General features: G+C 38.3%; 1 protein-coding gene across 5 annotated transcripts in view; it reads left to right on the top strand.

The window, feature by feature from the left end:
* pde4d (phosphodiesterase 4D, cAMP-specific) overlaps positions 1-17,241 on the top strand; it is a 153,683-nt gene that overhangs the window by 68,933 nt on the left and 67,509 nt on the right. The window lies entirely within an intron of this gene.

Raw genomic sequence — 17,241 nt, 5'->3', positions numbered from 1 at the left:
TATATTTTCATATATTTTCTTACATTTTTGAGATTCGTTTAAAAAAATAAAGTACAATAGGCTAGATTTACAAACATTTCACACTGATTTCCTTCATATTTTATAAATAATCTGATCTTGCCAAGCTTTGCCAGCAAAACATATGAGAATAAATGGTTAATAAGCTGCTTCATAAAAGACAGTTAAATGAGAAGCCATTTAAGCTAATTGTAATTCATTTGATGAAATGAGACGTAAGATAGCATGCTGCGTCTGCAATCTGCAGTGCCATGCTCAGCTGTATAGCCTGTTAAACTGTTAGGCGGAAGTAGCTCTGGAGTGCACACAAAGCACAACATTCCAGCACATCACCAACACAACATTCACGACATGTCAGGAAACAAAAGCACCGTGAAAACTCCGCTTTGTCATTCCGACACATTTTTCTTGCATTAGCACTGTTCATGAGTCGTTTTTACGACTCATGCGAAGAAGACGCAGATGTCACTCACGATGCAGTCTGACATGCCCACACACTTCTGAAGCAGTTTCTCAATTTCTTCTCGGAGCTTTTGGTTCTAATTAAATTGCAGTTAAGGGTATGTGTACAGTATATTATGTCAGTCTACCATTGAGAAGTGCTTACTTATTACCTCAACTTTAATATAGTTTGAAGCTGTTTAAATCCAGGGATTTATTTTTTAGAGATGAAAGTGGCTTTTCTGAGGGGAAAAACAGCTTTTGCCTAATTATGCCTTTGAGTAAGCGTTGAAAAAAGTAATTGGTGTTTGTTGGATAAATTTACATAAGAACAGAGTTGCTATATGGTATTCTTTCATGTTTGTGTAATCCTAAGGCATTTATTATCACAGTAAAATGGTTGTAGTTTTGAATTTTTGTGAGATAGCAATATTTTTAAGCATTTGTTATTAAAATTAAATAACTGGTCTTAGATAAGCTAGTCCAAAGATGTGTTGAAATTGCTGTGTATAATAATTGTACATAGACTGCAGATGTTAGTGATAGAGTTCCTTTAAGTTTTCACTAGCTCAGACATACGGGACGAGCAGATTTCATGTGACGGTCATTAGTATTTTATTTATAAAAATAACCAAAAAAAGGAGAAATCTGAATAAAATAAAGCATTAACATTTTACAGTTTTTGATCATTAAATCAGCCAATTTCAGTCAGGTTGTAATAAAAAAATAATAATTAATTCAAATTGAATTAATCTGAAAATTAATTAATTCAGATTTATCAGGAACAAGCTCGCATCAGACCTAGAACTCGAATCAGAGCAAGTATGTATGTGGAAGCCATGATGAAAAAAATAAATAATAGTAATATGTTTATACAGTATGTGACGCGAGGAGAGAACGTCACACCAAAAGGTTGACCAGCAAATTATTAACATACTAATAAGCATAAACTTGATTGTTTCCCTTCTGTATTACTGTACTAGCAAACTTGTTGGCCGTATGCTATTCATTTACATTATTATCCTAGTCAGTTAGGTTCTCAAGCAACTGGAACACAAAGGCAGCTCACTGGGGTTTTTACTTGGCCAGTCAGCTAGCTAACACATTTATGATTGGTCTAGCAATATTCACCATCAGTCAGAAATGCTGTATGCAGGATTCAGTGAAGCTGGACCAGGGTTAAGTACTGCTGGTGGGATTAAAGCAGATGGTCTGTGTCTAGCACCAGAAGTGATCAGGATGGAGAGGAAAAAATCCCTCGCTGTGCAGTAATGAGACCTCAGCCGGCTGCTTTTCTACGTGCCATGTCATAAATTATACACCATCTCCATCTCTCACCACCCCTACAGTGCAGTGGATGACATTTCTGCGATGATCAGATCCTCCACCATGTCAGGACGACGATCTTACAGGCATGTTCTTTTAAAGCAACACTTCAAACCTAGACCATTCCTCCTCCGGCTATAACAATCTCCTTCAAGCATAAACCATGCAGCCAGTGTCAGAATGGAAACTCAAAGAGAGAGACGGCGTCTTTAATGTAGCTGAACGGCAGTTTAAGGCAGGAGATGGACATTTTCAGTGCTAGTGAAAGGAAAAGTGTCACTGAACATCATTTCTATGATTGTCCACATGACTGTATAGGGAGCGCATTTCACAGTGGTTATTACTTTCAAGCAGAAGGAGTGCTAAGGTCAATCCACACCTGAGAACGACAAGACAGATTTGATTATATAGGGCTTCAGAGGTCAATCTCTATTTAATCATTTGTTCATTTGAAGACAGTGATGACAGCACAGCAGAATCCATGTGCTATTACATGAGCTTTCTAATTACGCAGGAGTGCTTAAACTTAGCCAAGGTTTGCTCTGTCAATATCTCCATTCAATCTCCTTCTGCCGATGCAGCCGTGATTCCTCTGTGTGTGTGTTTGTGTGTGTGTGTGTGTTTCAGGTGTCTGAATATGTGTCTGGTGCTTATGTAATTTTGATGAGCTTATTTATGCGTGTGAATCACTTACAGGGGTGCTAATTAATGTCTAACCGTGGTAGAGCATGGAGAAGGTTAGGTGTGCCCTGTCTAATTGCCTGTTTTAAAGATGAGGCAGCTGCTGTTCTTTTCTGTCCTGATTGACAGCCCAGTGACCTAAGATGGTTGTTTGTCACATACTGTACACAATTTGTACATCACACCATCGCAGACAAGCATCAAATCTTCATCCCCTGTGATTATTTCATCATGAGTTGAACTGTAATGAAGAGATCATTATACAATTCATTAACTTTTTTTTTTTTTTTTTAATAATTGTAAAGGTCTTGTTACTAATCAAGGCATTACTCGTATGTGCAATCTTATCTATATTTCACAATGTACTCTGTTTACTTAAGCTTATTTATTACTTATCTTCTTAATTTAATTTCTTTTGAATGAGTTTTATGTTTAAATGTCCTCGTCGCTCACTGAGAGTTACTACGCTAAATTTCATTCTATTTATGGACAATAAAGAGCCTCACTTTACCTTAATGCTTGAAGATTAAGGTTAATTTATGACTTGGACCATTTGGTTAGAAGTGGTTATGTTTGGTTTTACAATACACTTCATGTTAACACTTCTGACTACAGTTCCAATTTGGACTTCATAATCTGTTTCATTGACACATGATGATCCGATCTTCATTGCTTACGTTGCTAAAGCACAGATTCTAAGAATTCAACCACTTTTCATTTTCGGCTAGTGCTCTGATTGTTTCCACCGAAGGCTAACTGTGAGATCGTCTAAAGTGTTTGTTCAATGTCCCTGAGAGAGTAGCCTTTTTTGACTCCAAACGCAATAAGGGCAGTAAGTGTCAGGTGTTGTTGGGCTCCGTGCATAAATTCAAGCCTGGGTCCTATGATAAAGATGGAAGAGAGTTTCTGAGATCTTTGTTGACTGACAGGCCAATTGTGATCCAATTGAGAAGCACATTGTTAATGTTAGCCTGCCTGTTACTGTACCTCACACATCTAAGAGAAGGGTATAATTTTCTGTGTGTGTGTGTGTGTGTGTGTGTGTGTGTGTGTGTGTGTGTGTGTGTGGGATGGTCTGATGTATTGTATATAAAAGGATGCAGTTTTCCACAGAATTTAATAAATACTTTTGCACTTTTGCACAATTGTCATGAGATTTTTCTGTATAAAGAGGGCTTTTGCTGTATTGTCTTGATTAAAACCCCACAGGACAAAGCGACAGGCTACCGTTCATTTTGGTGCACGTGAACAACACAAAGCCATGATTGCAGTGACGGAGGCAAGTAACAATGCAACAGTTCAGAGGTGGGAGTTTAAATTCTCAATTCTATGCAAATTAGGTATGACCTGGTCATGAGTCAAATCCAAATAGGCTAGAGCGAGTCTTTAAATCAGTGCTGTGGCATATGTGATTTACGTCCACACTCACTATTGTAGTTCTAACTGCATTCAAGCATCTGCTACACAACCACAAAAGAAAAACAACAAATGTACAGTCATACAACAAAAGTCTACACTGTGGTGCAGCAGGAGGCATTTCGGCCTAACAGCTCTAAGGACCTTCATTTCCATCTCGAGTTTGAGTTACTGTCTATACAGAGCTTTACACGTTCTCCCCATTTCCATATATATTTCCTCCGGGCACTTTGGATTCAGCTCCCAGAAATCACGCCATTTGGTCACTCTGAATTGCCCCTAGGTGTGAATGAGAATGTGTGATACCAGGATATTACAGATACTATTGATGTATCTTGTGATTTTTTTTTAAATGCTTGCTCTTGCCCTAAAGATTTGCACTCCCAAAATCCATGCTTCCAAAGGCTCTTTCTTTCTTCAGTGGATAGTTTCACCATACATTTTACTTACTACCTTCTTCGATCATAAAGACTGTGCTATGCTCATCCCAGGACTCTTCTTTACAGTATTTTCATATTGAACACACTTAGTATTGTTTGACTTTACAATGGGGGAAGTCATGGCCTAATGGTTAGGGAGTCTGATTCTTAACCCTAAGGTTGGGGGTTCGAGTCTCAGGCTGGCCACGACTGAGGTACCCTTGAGCAAGGCACCGAACCCCCAACTGCTCCCCGGGCGCCGCAGCATAAAAAAATGGCTGCCCACTGCTCTGGGTGTGTGTCCTCGGTGTGTGTTCACTGCTGTGTGTGTGCATGTTGGATGTGTTAAACGCAGAGAACTTCTGAGAAATTCTGAGTATGGGTCACTGTCGCATGTCACGTCACTTTCACTTTCGTCACAGTGTATAGTTCCTGAAAGGTACTGAATTATAAAAACACTAATCACCAGAACAACAGGGTTTCATTTCTTCATGTTGTCTCATAGATTTTTGTCTTCAGCACTTTCATCTCTGGCAGATGAATCTGAAAAAAAATTTTTTTGGACTTCCAATTTTTATGTTTTGTAGACATACAGCTCTGCTTTATCCATCAGCGTGTATATGTATTGCTCAGAAAATCAACTGAAACACTTTAGGGAAGGTCTAAAAATCCTCCTGCAGCACACATATGCCTAGAAATATTATCAAACAAGAAGCACCAGAGCTCCTCTTCACCCCAGCTCTATTTATAGAAGTTCATTTAGCTCTTTGTGTTTGCAGTGGGCTGCCCATCACCAGGTAGAGAATGGACATTACCTGGATTAATCCCCCTCCCTCCCTCTGCCCCCAGTCCAAGGGGTTACAGATAGCGCCTGCGTATCTCCCCCCATCAGTCCACTGCTGTAATGGGAACAGCAGCCGTCACTGAAGCTGGAGCAGTCGCCTTCTTCACACTTGATCCACTCTAGTTTCCATGGTGAGCTGTAACAGATTTCATAATCCGCGGACTCTCCGTTTAATTGCAGATCGAATCATAATAAAGTCAGGATGCACAGAAATGGGCGATGAAATATGCTGAAGCTATTTTTAACCATCTTTGGTGGCTGCATTCTAGAAACAGGGAGGTTTTTTATTTATTTATTAATGTATTATTACATCTTGGTGTAGAAACTCGGTTGAAGTATCAAGCAATAAATTTGCCAAAGACAGTGCAATAACCGCATGTTTAAATGTCTTTCTAGTTAAATTGAATGGGAAAGATATAGACTGTATGGAAGCAATATAGAAGAAGGCAGTACACCCCTGCACACATGCACACACTCACCCTTACACACACACATAGACACACAGAAATAGGATTCCAATTATGAAATATATATATATATATATATATATATATATATATATATATATATATATATATATATATATATATATATATATATGTGTGTGTGTGTGTGTATATATATATATACACGTATATATATATATATATATATATATATATATATATATATATATATATATATATATATATATATACAGTATAAAGGTGATGTCAATAATAGACATGCAGGAGAAGTGCCTTAGGACTGCAAAAAAAAAATGCTTAGAATATTACATTTCAGCTAGCAACTTCAGTAAATAATAATAATAATTGCCTGCAAGAAATAATTAGCAAGAAGCGCATTGCAGCAACAGGCTGAGAGATACCTGGTGACATGTAAACAGTGACCGTGGAATCCATCTGGCATGTTTTGTTAAAGCTTTGCAGTTTTGCTGGAAATGTAAGACATTAGATTAGCGCATTGTGTATGTGGGTGTGGGTGTGTGTGTGTGTGTGCGCTTGTGTGTGTGCTTGTGTTTCAGATTCCTCAAGCGCTTAATTGGCTCTGGTGGGGTTAGTAAGGACCGTTACATTACAGTGTTTAGCGTCATAGCGAGGCAGACTAGTGTCCCAGGTGTGCCATTTTCTTATACGGAGGATGTTTGTCATTATGAAGAGAACGTCTGGCTTTTAAGCGAGAATTCCTCAGGGGAGATAGACTCAGAGAGGCAGACCAAGAGAGACTGTGTATGGCTGGCAGAAGGGAGGGGGAAAGAAAGGTAGGTAGGAGGGAAGGAAGGAAAGGTGTTCGTACTGTTGGAATTTATGACCGACGTCTACATATTACAGTAAGCAGAAGCTTTGTGAAAAGCATATAGTCACTTCCATGTGGGAAAACAAAACACATTTGGAATTATCATAAGTAGCGTTAATGCAGCTGTGGGTGGTTTTCTGAATGCACAAAGCCTGACACTGAACTACAGTAAATGACATTACTGAAAGATTTTCTAGTGAGACTAACCTGCATTTATGTTTACACTGAATCAGGCACTAAGTACCTTTCCTTGTCACTTGGGTGGTACTCTACAGGTGCTTTTTTTCAAGTACTTTAATACATATTCACCTGGAATGTGGACAGAGCGTACTTTTAAAAATTATTTAAGGTACTATAATGGACCATTGTTTTTAGAGTAAAGTTTTAAAGGTACACTACACACACCTTTTAGGTAAAGGTAGTATAGAGGTCCATTCAAGACAAGTACATTTTAGTTCCCTTTTTTGTGACGTGACATACGGCTAAGTATGGTGACCCATACTCAGAATTTGTTCTCTGCATTTGACCCATCCAAAGTGCACACACACAGCAGTGAACACACACACCATGAACACACACCCGGAGCAGTGGGCAGCCATTTATGCTGCGGCGCCCAGGGAGCAGTTGGGGGGTTCAGTGCCTTGCTCAAGGGCACCTCAGTCGTGGCCGGCCCGAGAATCGAACCCACAACCTTAGGATTACGAGTCAGACTCTCTAACCATTAGGCCACGACTTGCCCACATGCTTTTTTCCTGACTGTTCTGGAATAAATCTAATGGCGCTAAAGTTTACCTTGTTTTTTTTAATCCCTGAGCTTCTTTATGCAGAAGCTCATATGTACATGCAGGATGCGCTGTAGCTTCCTGGAAAGTTTGCCTAGCGAACAAAAATGCCAGATTTTGACATTTCTTTTCCCCCAGCGCTTGTTTTTCAGTAAAATGTCACTGAATATTTTACTCTTTACATGCAGAGGCCTTCACTCTCTGTCAAAAGATCTGCTAAAGAATGTACACAGTCCTCAATTAATTATTACCATCAAGAAAGAGGCCTATTTTTACATCCCACTGTGTAGATATGATGAATTATGGATTCCCATTTAGGCTTCAAATGTTATAATATTTATGATGCTATGTATCACATTAATTACTTATTATGTAAGTGTGATTCAACAGTGCTCAGTGCTTTTTACTTTAGCTCAGATAAAAATAGGATTTAAGTGCTGGGGGGAGAAGGATATCAGCCTGCCTTGTTTTAAAACCCATGGAGCGCCGATGTCGGAAAATAATTAACAGGCTTGTGCGAAGCAGTGCAACGTGAAGCGACGTTACTGTTATCACAATGACGTTTATCTTCCAATAACATCATGTCAAGAAGTGTGTCAGGGTTAAATTAGCATACGATCTGGATACAGATTAATGAAATGAGAGAATGAGGATTACAGTGATGCGAAATTAAACAACAGTTTCAACACACCAAGAAACACAGACAGAAAAAAAGCAACTCACAGGAAATAAATATTATTTTGGATCATTTTGGATTTTATAATAAAGAATATTATATACTACTATGTTTAGGAGTTACTCAGTTGAATGTTCGTAATTTGTATAAATGGCAAGTGGTGCTTAAGAGAATAGTGATAAATGATCAGTGTTATAAAATCTGTTTGAATGAAGTGATTCTTAGTGTTGTAAATAAATGTCAATTCAAAGGAAATAAAAGGCTTCGAACGTAGAAACTAAATCTTCAGGATAGTAACCTTTTCATCCCTTTCATGCTTCATAGATCATAGAAAGAAAGAAAGAAAGAAAGAAAGAAAGAAAGAAAGAAAGAAAGAAAGAAAGAAAGAAAGAACGAAAGAAAGAAAGTGCTAACCAAAATTCTCACGTTTTTGTCACGTGCAAAGTTATATACAGTTTATTACTTGCAGTGAAAGGAAAACTCGATCACATTCCTCACAACGTGAATGCAAATAAAGAAAATTTAACTTTTTATTATGTAACTACTCTGTAGAACTTCTTACCATGTAGAAGGGAATAGAAAGAGAAGCCATTTATTTTCTGACATTTACATTACAGCACAGAGAAATTCTTTCTCTACATATCTTATCTTTGGAGTTTGGAGTCATAGACGAGAGAGGGCTAAGGGCCTTGCTCAAGGGCCCAAAGGAGCCTTAAGTGCTTGAGCCACCACTTCCCCCTGCATGTGAGAGGCTTTTCCAGTCCACCACGTCATACAGATATTTATAAATCTATTACTATTGTAGTTGCTAAATGTTATTTAATAAAAATAAATGCACCATTATTCTCATCAGATAGAAACAGATTCTCCAGGATCCGATATAGATTAATTAATAAACTTAATCAAGTTTATAGAATAATTTAAGATTACAGTTTATTTTAATATTGATTGTTTTTTGTTCTATTGTCTTCCTTTCCATTTTCAAGTAAAGGATAAAGCACAGTAATACAAATGGATACAGACAGCAATGTAACAGAATAAAGGCTAATGGGATAGGAATTTTTGTGAGATCATGATTTGAATTCCAGTAGATTTGCCTGATTTTTTTGCCCAGTTTATTTCTGGGTGCATGATTTCCAGGTGCTGGTACCAAGTGTCATTTACCTGTGAGAATATACATGGAATATACAATAGATGCCATATTTTAGGCCACGGCAGCTCTAGTCACCAAGGCAGGTTTCAATTCCAACATCCACTTAGCGCTCCAGCTACAACTGACAATTTGCATGATAAATGTTGACCGTAAATGATGGCTGTCCGGCAAAATGAGGCTCCTGTCTTGTTTAATTTGCATTTGTGCTTGTTAGTGATGGATAAACATGGTTTTGGCAGGTTTGGGTTTATTCTGACTGACACAGCATGGCTTATGGAGCATCGCTGGATTTAAAGGAGTACATTTTTTGCAGGCTGTGAAGTTTTAAATGCTCTTGCTGACATAGTTCAAGTCAGATCACCTTTATTTCTGTGGTTTATTTAAAGTCAGTGAGAATCAGCCCAAGTGCACAATGAAGTCAAGTTATTTTTTGTTTGCAGTCAAATAAAATAAAATAAATGTGGATCTCAGTTAGGGTCAGAAAATAAATACCACAATAAAAGAATTAATATTCTCTACAGTATTATCTATAGTGAGGATAAGCTTTCCCCTTTCTTAGTATTAATAAGCAAGTCTTAAACTAAAATGTCACACATCGTTTAATGCTGCGTTCAAGGTCTAGACGGACGGTTCCATAACCGCTCGCTGTGTCAGATTGTTGTCTCGAGACATTACACAGTCATTAAAAATCCCCCCGAGAGGATGATTCTCTTACTTTATGTGCATACTGGCCATTGAGGGACAGTAGATCAATATACACCAGGGCATCAGATCGATACTTAGCAGTGCTTTAAATTCCCTTTTGACATTTTTGTCTTCCCCATGTGGATCAAAGGACTGATATGTTCTGCTTCAGCGTTAGCTTCTGAAAGCCCTGCGGGAGTTCAGTATCAGACTAATCTGTGCTTGTCCTTTATTGTTTTTATTTAGCCTAGCATGTGGATGCACACACAACACCTGAGCTAAATATATACGATTACTAAAACGAGGTGTTTGTAATAATGAAGTAGGTTTATTACAACTTCTAATTAAACTAGTTGGTCCAATTCAGACACAATTCTCAGACAATTCTTCTTCTTATTTTTTTTTTTTTAAATTACTCATTTTTTCACTCACTATTTTCCATCACTCATTTTCCAGTCATTGGCTTATTACCCACTAAGCTAGCACCATCTGTCTACTGTTATTAAGCTCATTATAACTTGACATAACATAAGAGCTATCAGTGATCTGAATAACTTTCATATTCAACTATTTAAATAGCCTGAACGTAATAGAGACAGTGTCACGTGTCTCTTTATTGAGGTACTGTTGAATGGAGACATAATGAGGGTTCAGCTGAAATCGTGTGATCTCATTTTTATGCATATTGTATTTAAGAACTGATAACTTGCTCTGTCAGACCACAACGTAATTACACATGCATTTAATCAGGTACTACTATTTAAAAAAAACACTAAAGGCTTGCTGATAGTGATGTAGGGTATTATGTCTACTGCTGAGGATTCTGTCTGTCAGAAACATCTGTCTCATATGTTTCTGTATAATTATTCATTCATTCATTCATTCATTCATTCATTCATTCATTCATTCATTCATTTTCTACCACTTATCCAAACTTCTCGGGTCACAGGGAGCCCTCAGGTGTCATTGGGCATCAAGGCAGGATACACCTTGGATGGAGTGCCAACTCATCACAGGGCACACACACTCACACACTATGGACAATTTTCCAGAGATGCCAATCAACCTACCATGCATGTCTTTGAACCGTGGGAGGAAACTGGAGTACCCGGAGGAAACCCCCGAGGCACGGGGAGAACATGCAAACTCCACACACACAAGGCGGAGGTGGGAATCGAACCCCCAACCCTGGAGGTGTGAGGCAAACGTGCTAAGCACTAAGCCACCGTTCCCCCTCTGTATAATTAATCAGTATTTATTAGATACTAATGGCCTTATAATGAAATGCATTGGATTTTCCTTTTATATTTAAAACCATCATTTAAAAAAATGCCTTGCCTCAACGCAGAAAAAGGGCTGAAACTTTTGATTTGTACTGGTATAGTTTCCACATGAGTCAAACAATCCTCGATCCCTGTTCCTGAAGGTCCGTGATCACCTCATACATCTTTATTTCACAAATGCTATTTAATCACATTTCTTTCAGCTCTGCCGGGTCGTAGTTCTCCGTTAGAGTATGTTATGTATTTTTTAATCTGATTTGTGCAGCCCTTGATTCTGCTCATATGCCCTATGCGGAGGGCAGAGTTTAAAAAAAAAAGTGGAGAAAAGAAAGTGGCTTTTCAGAGGAAGGGAGAGGATGTGATTAATGGCTCCTGAGTGAGAGGAAGAGAGCAAATGAAAATAGCCACCTATTATCCTCATCATGTGCTTGTAGTATCAGATTCATTAGATCGGGCACTTAGCAGAACAGCTCAGAGGGCTAGGAGCTATAACCTACTCCCCCCTGAGCACTCTGCTGGGTTTTGGAGCATGTGTCAAAAGGGTGAGGAGACTGTTTATGTGACTATGCATTTATTATTCTCTGTAGTCGTATTATTCCAGTTATGTGATGTGTTTTATCCACCACAATCTGGTTCAAAATGAAATTCATTTTAACTTGTGGATTTTCACAATTTCATTTTGGTGCAGTGCAGCATAAAATGTTCCCACCTGTGTGTGTGTGTGTGTGTGTGTGTGTGTCTGTGTGTGTGCATAAAATTCAGGAAGTGGGAGCTCAATAGTTTGGATATTAAACTACTTTTGAATTTAAGGGTGTGTGTTCAAATCCCAGGAACACTAAGCTGCCACTCTTGAGCCTCTGAGCAAAGCCCATAACCCTCAACAGCTCAACTGTATAAATGAGATGAACGTAAGTGACTTTGAATAAGAGTCTTCCAAATGCTTAAATGTAACATGAATGTGTGTGCTGTCATAAAATTCCTGCCATAATATCCAGTGAGCTTACTTTTGGCTCTTAATATTTGGTTTCAGTTTACCATTAAATTTAGTTTTGGAGCATTTTGAGAGAATTCTTATCTGATTTCCAGCCACCATCCAGGTAGTGACAGCTGACACCTACATTAGTCCAAACATCACCTTATAATTAGTCACTACAGAAATTCCAATTCAACAGCCAAACATGGAGCAGTTATCAGAATAGAGCTCTGGTCATCTGCCAGTGCTGGACTGTTTTTGTGGGGTTTTTGGCAAGGTGACACTGCACACGCTGAGAGAAGATTCCATGTTGTTCTCTTCTGGAAGTTAACACACAAAAATATCTCATCTCTGTTGACTACAGTAGTGAGAGAGAGAGAGAGAGAGAGAGTGAGAAAGAGAGAGAGAGAGAGAGAGAGAGAGTGCACATAAGAGCTGTGTGGAGGAGGAAGAGCAAGCGGATGGCTTTTGCCCTGTTCTCTCTCTGAGCTCAGATCCAGCAAGCAGCGCTTTACTGATGTTATAGCAACCCCACTCTCTACCTGCATCCAAACCTCCAAACCTTCTCTTCTGTTCTTCTGCATTACACAACACTGCTATTTTTACTGCCTCAACAAAGTCACTGCTTTGTTGCTTTCACTAAGGGTTAGAACTGTGCTCAAATCTAATATACACTCACTCACACACACACACACACATAGACACACACACAAATAATTCTTGTGCATGTGGAATGCCTTTTTAATTATACAAAATAAGTCAAAGATAAAAATGGCACAGTTAATTAGAAGGATTATTTTTCCGGTTTCATTCGACGAGGACCATTCGCGAGCTGGTTGTGGGCGGATTATGTATGACTTTTTTTCTTCTTCTTCACTTTCTCTCTTTTCTGTGTTGGTTCTGTGCATGTATTAAGTTTCCTACCAAAATTTGCCCATTTTGGTCTGAATTTAGTGGCCAAGTTCCAGTTTGCACCTCCACCCTCACAATAGTGTTCACGCTACTACATGCGACAACTCATTCTCTCCAAGTGCAACACAGAGCCCTGATTTGAACAACATTAGCATGGAACAAACTAACCGCTAAACAAATTACATTTTTATTGTTGTTTTTCAGTAGAGTTGCTATTGGATTGAAGCTCTTGATATTGAATAGTAGTTTACAGACTGCACTGTGGTCTGATAGTAAATGGGGGAAACCTGTGATTGTATAAAATAATACTGTTGAAATTTTCTTGCAACAAAGGACAAGTGAGCTGAGAGCAGTGAGCATGATTGTTAAAATGAGTGGAAGATTCCAGAAATTTCTTATATAAATTTATGCCTTGTATATGACTTATTCAAAAAGAGGGAAAAGGAGCAATAAAACAGGTGTGTAGAAATGTCAGCACATGGTATCATACTGTATGGTACCCAGTCCAGTATCTGTATCGATGTGCGGCCCTACTGGGAATTGTAGTCTTGTTGCATTTGGAAGCACAGCATAGGACAAAGGATGCTGAGGATTAGAGCTGAAAACCTCATTTCTAGCATGATTGCCTCTGACCCTGGCAAGAAGACAAGACTAAGATTCATGATCCTAAGTAAAAGCCAAGGAGGAATCGAAATGTCCTTTGCTTTCTCAGAATCTGAGCTCATTTGAGCTACGGTTACAGGTCTCCAATATTACCAATATGACGTCAGAAGTATAATTCTCATTGGACCGCGGTTTAAAACGACAATCGAAAGTCTGTCAGAGAAACAGACAGTGACAAGCCCTAGGGATTGCTCATCACATTGCTGTAATTATAATACAGGTTGCGTCAGGCCGTGTCGTAAATCATTTCCTGCTGTTCACAGCCCCGCACTATAAGTGGCACTTATGCTTCTCGGACTTCTTCTTGCTCTAGCCTGTAGATGCAGACCCCAATGCTCTAACTGCCAGTTAATCCATTAAGCAGAGGAGAAGATTTGATTGCTTTGTGACACTAATTGCGCCTTCTCGTGATCATGTCACGGCTGGGTTTCTCTCAGGACTGTGACCCCTGAGGTGTGACCGACTTTCGGTCACTTTCGGTCTCTCTGCTAATAGGATTAATTGCTTAACATTGTTCTATTCGCTAGCGTTTTTTTTTCTTCTTAGCACTCTAATGATGTTTAGTGTTTGCTAAAAATAAATAAATAAATAAATAAGCTGTAATTGATTAATGCCTTTACGGTAGAAATCTAATGATGTGAATTACTTCCAACACATCAGTTAATCATTACAGTTTACAGGAAGACATTTAGATATAATCTAGCCTCTCAGCGTGCGGGCACAGCTACTGATTTGATGCCTTGTTGCTTGGATTTGCTCGCCTGGAGCATTTGATGAATGTGTTGTTCCTCTTCAGAGCTTATTTTCCCCGATGTGTTTTAACTACATTGAGCGAGCGTTTAAAGTAAAATTTGCTGCATAATTTCTGAATAATCTTTGCCTTCCGATGAAGCTTTTCTGTCTATGTTTAGTTGATCTGTAATAGTTTCTGAACCCGAACACTAGACACAAGTGAAACAGTTAATGCACCAAATATTAAATGATTTTGAGAGATGGTTTAATGACCTTTTAGTGCTTTCTATTATCCAATAGAAAGGCACACAGCTAGAAATAGAGAGCCTGTTCTGAGCACTTTTGATTAAACTGAACTATTTAGTCCTTTCTAAATGTATGTAATGTAGAAAATTCGACATTAGCGAACATGCATTATTGGGCCGACTTTAATTATCTCATTAATAATCAAGATAAGATAAACTATTAAAATGGATTTGCCATTCATTGTAGTTCACATGAAACTTTCTACATTGTCATATATTCATTCTGCTTCTCTAAGCACTTTATCCTGGACAGTCCTGTCAGGGATCCAGACCCTCTCTCAGGAGCACTGGGAGTGAGGTTAGAATACCTTTTACTTAGATGTTATTTAGAAATATTATTATTTACTTAGAAAATATTTCATTCATTATGTCTCAAAAATGTCCAAAAAAAATAATTTCAAATTTCAGCCTCTGCCACTCTGAGATGTTTTTTCTTTACCATCACAAAGAATATGAAAATTTCTATGATTTATATGGAGTTACGACTGTAACCAGCAGAAGAACTGATTCATTTTTTTAATTGGTTCCAAACAGGGTCAAGGTCACACCGAAGTCAGATGTCAGAAACTGATTTACTTCATTCATTTTTTATTTTCTCTGTTTAAAGCATGGTTTGCGTGAAATATTACTAATGCGAAAGCTGTCATGCGGATCGGATCGAATATGATTCCCTTGAATGTGAATGCAGCTTGCACTTGTTCAGAAATTGAAGTCCCCTGCACATGTGTTTTAGTCGATGACATCATTAGTTTCCATGCCACGTGTAGCACAAGCGAAAGGGGAACGTTGTACGACGCAACGAGAGGTGAGGTGATCTTATTGAGCATGATTGCTCTAAAATCGTGTAAAAACAAAAGAGTTAATGAGTCGCTTTGTGCTTTCCATGCACATTTGTGAGGCCTTAAGATGATATGCAGTTGTAAGTACGTATATGCACCAGAGTTTAACAGAATTTAACCAGAAATTGTGATGGGGAGGAACTAGACTTGTAGGCGGTGCAGGCATCACTGTCAATACATCAGTGTCTGGAATATTGAGCCACTAAATAATCACATGAAGCAGTGTGTCCAAACTTACTCATGTTGTCAATAAGAAAACATTTTACTATAAGGGCTAGAAATAAGCAATATATGAATACCTATGCTGTCCGAATGATGAATTAAAACAGATTTCATTTGTTGCTACTGTACATACCTCATACATCAAGTTATGAATAATCCTGTCTTCTGCAGTATTAATAAACATCACTTACAATGTCTTTTTCGTTCACAGTGTAGTTTAAGTACAACCTTAGGGCTATTTAAAATAAAAGAAAAATATATTATAGAAATCATATGGCTCTACAGTCACTGCTAAGCCCACAGTTCCCAGCAGCTGTTTGTTCAGCTCTCATCATTTGCCATTCCTCTACAAACCTTTTTCAAACCTCTATAAACCTTTTTCAGCTTCCTCTGTCTCATTCTGAGCTCGTAACTGATGTGCAGTAGATGGCGAATGCCACAACAGACACGCGGTCTGTTACACACAGCTGGAGTTATAGTGCTCTGTAGAGTCATTGTGCTAAAGCTGTCCTTTATGGGCAGCATTTGTCTCCTATTCAGGCTCTAGCTAAAATATTCCAGCTCACTGCTCCTGTTTCATGACAATGACACCTGTGAGACCATTATGATAAGGACAGGAAATGCAACCTGTGCCATTAAGAGAAAGAAGTGCCAGCATCAGGGAAAACTTAATAAACACCGGAGACAGATAAGGGGTGCTGGTGCAATGCAGAAAGTATGTTTCAGGGAAGGGGGGGACTGGCTTGTGGGTGGGATGGAAACCCAGTGGGACGCTCATGCTGCACTCGTGTGAGCCTCCTTGCTGATTCCTCATGAACCCCTGTCTCTATATCACAGGCTTGCAATTATGTCATGACAGACTAGTTAATCCCTGTCCTCGTCAGTGAGGTATGTGGTTGTAACAGCTGCAGTCTTTTTACAGAAGGGCTGGTGAAAAAAAATCAACAATTTATAACTTCTATAAAGTAAATGATCTATCCATATTGTCATTTTCAGCTACAGGGAACTTGCAGCAGACGCACAATCAGTCAGAGACAGCAACCCCCCACCCTCCACACACACACACACACACACACACACACACACACACACACACACACACACACACACACACACACACACACACACACACGCACACACTTTTAAATGATCTCTATTTTATAAGTCAAGCCAGTCTCCCTAAATTCCTTTATTTTACCATTATTATTATTATTATTATTATTATTATTATTATTATTATTATTATTATTATTATTATTATTATACCATTGATTTTCCCTTATGCTGATGTTCTTCAGAATAATCTTAGTGTTTAAAAATTATCTCACTATGGGCTAGAATGGTCCTACTAAATCTAAATTATTTATATATTTAAAAAAACAACAACTATTCCATAGTTGACTTTATTATTAATGTTCTCATCATTTTCTTCATTTTCTGTGAGGTATATAAGTCATGGAGACGTCCTGTACAATATTTTCCTCTAATGAGTTGTTATTGTTATTGCTCTTAATTTAAAAAATGATTTTTTTTTTCAAAATTAATATTTATTGACTCAAACACAGCTCTTTTTCCA

Source organism: Tachysurus fulvidraco, chromosome 14 (assembly GCF_022655615.1).
Source record: "Tachysurus fulvidraco isolate hzauxx_2018 chromosome 14, HZAU_PFXX_2.0, whole genome shotgun sequence".
In the NCBI taxonomy this organism is placed as follows: Eukaryota; Metazoa; Chordata; class Actinopteri; order Siluriformes; family Bagridae; genus Tachysurus; species Tachysurus fulvidraco.
This window is presented reverse-complemented; position numbering and strand designations above follow the sequence as displayed.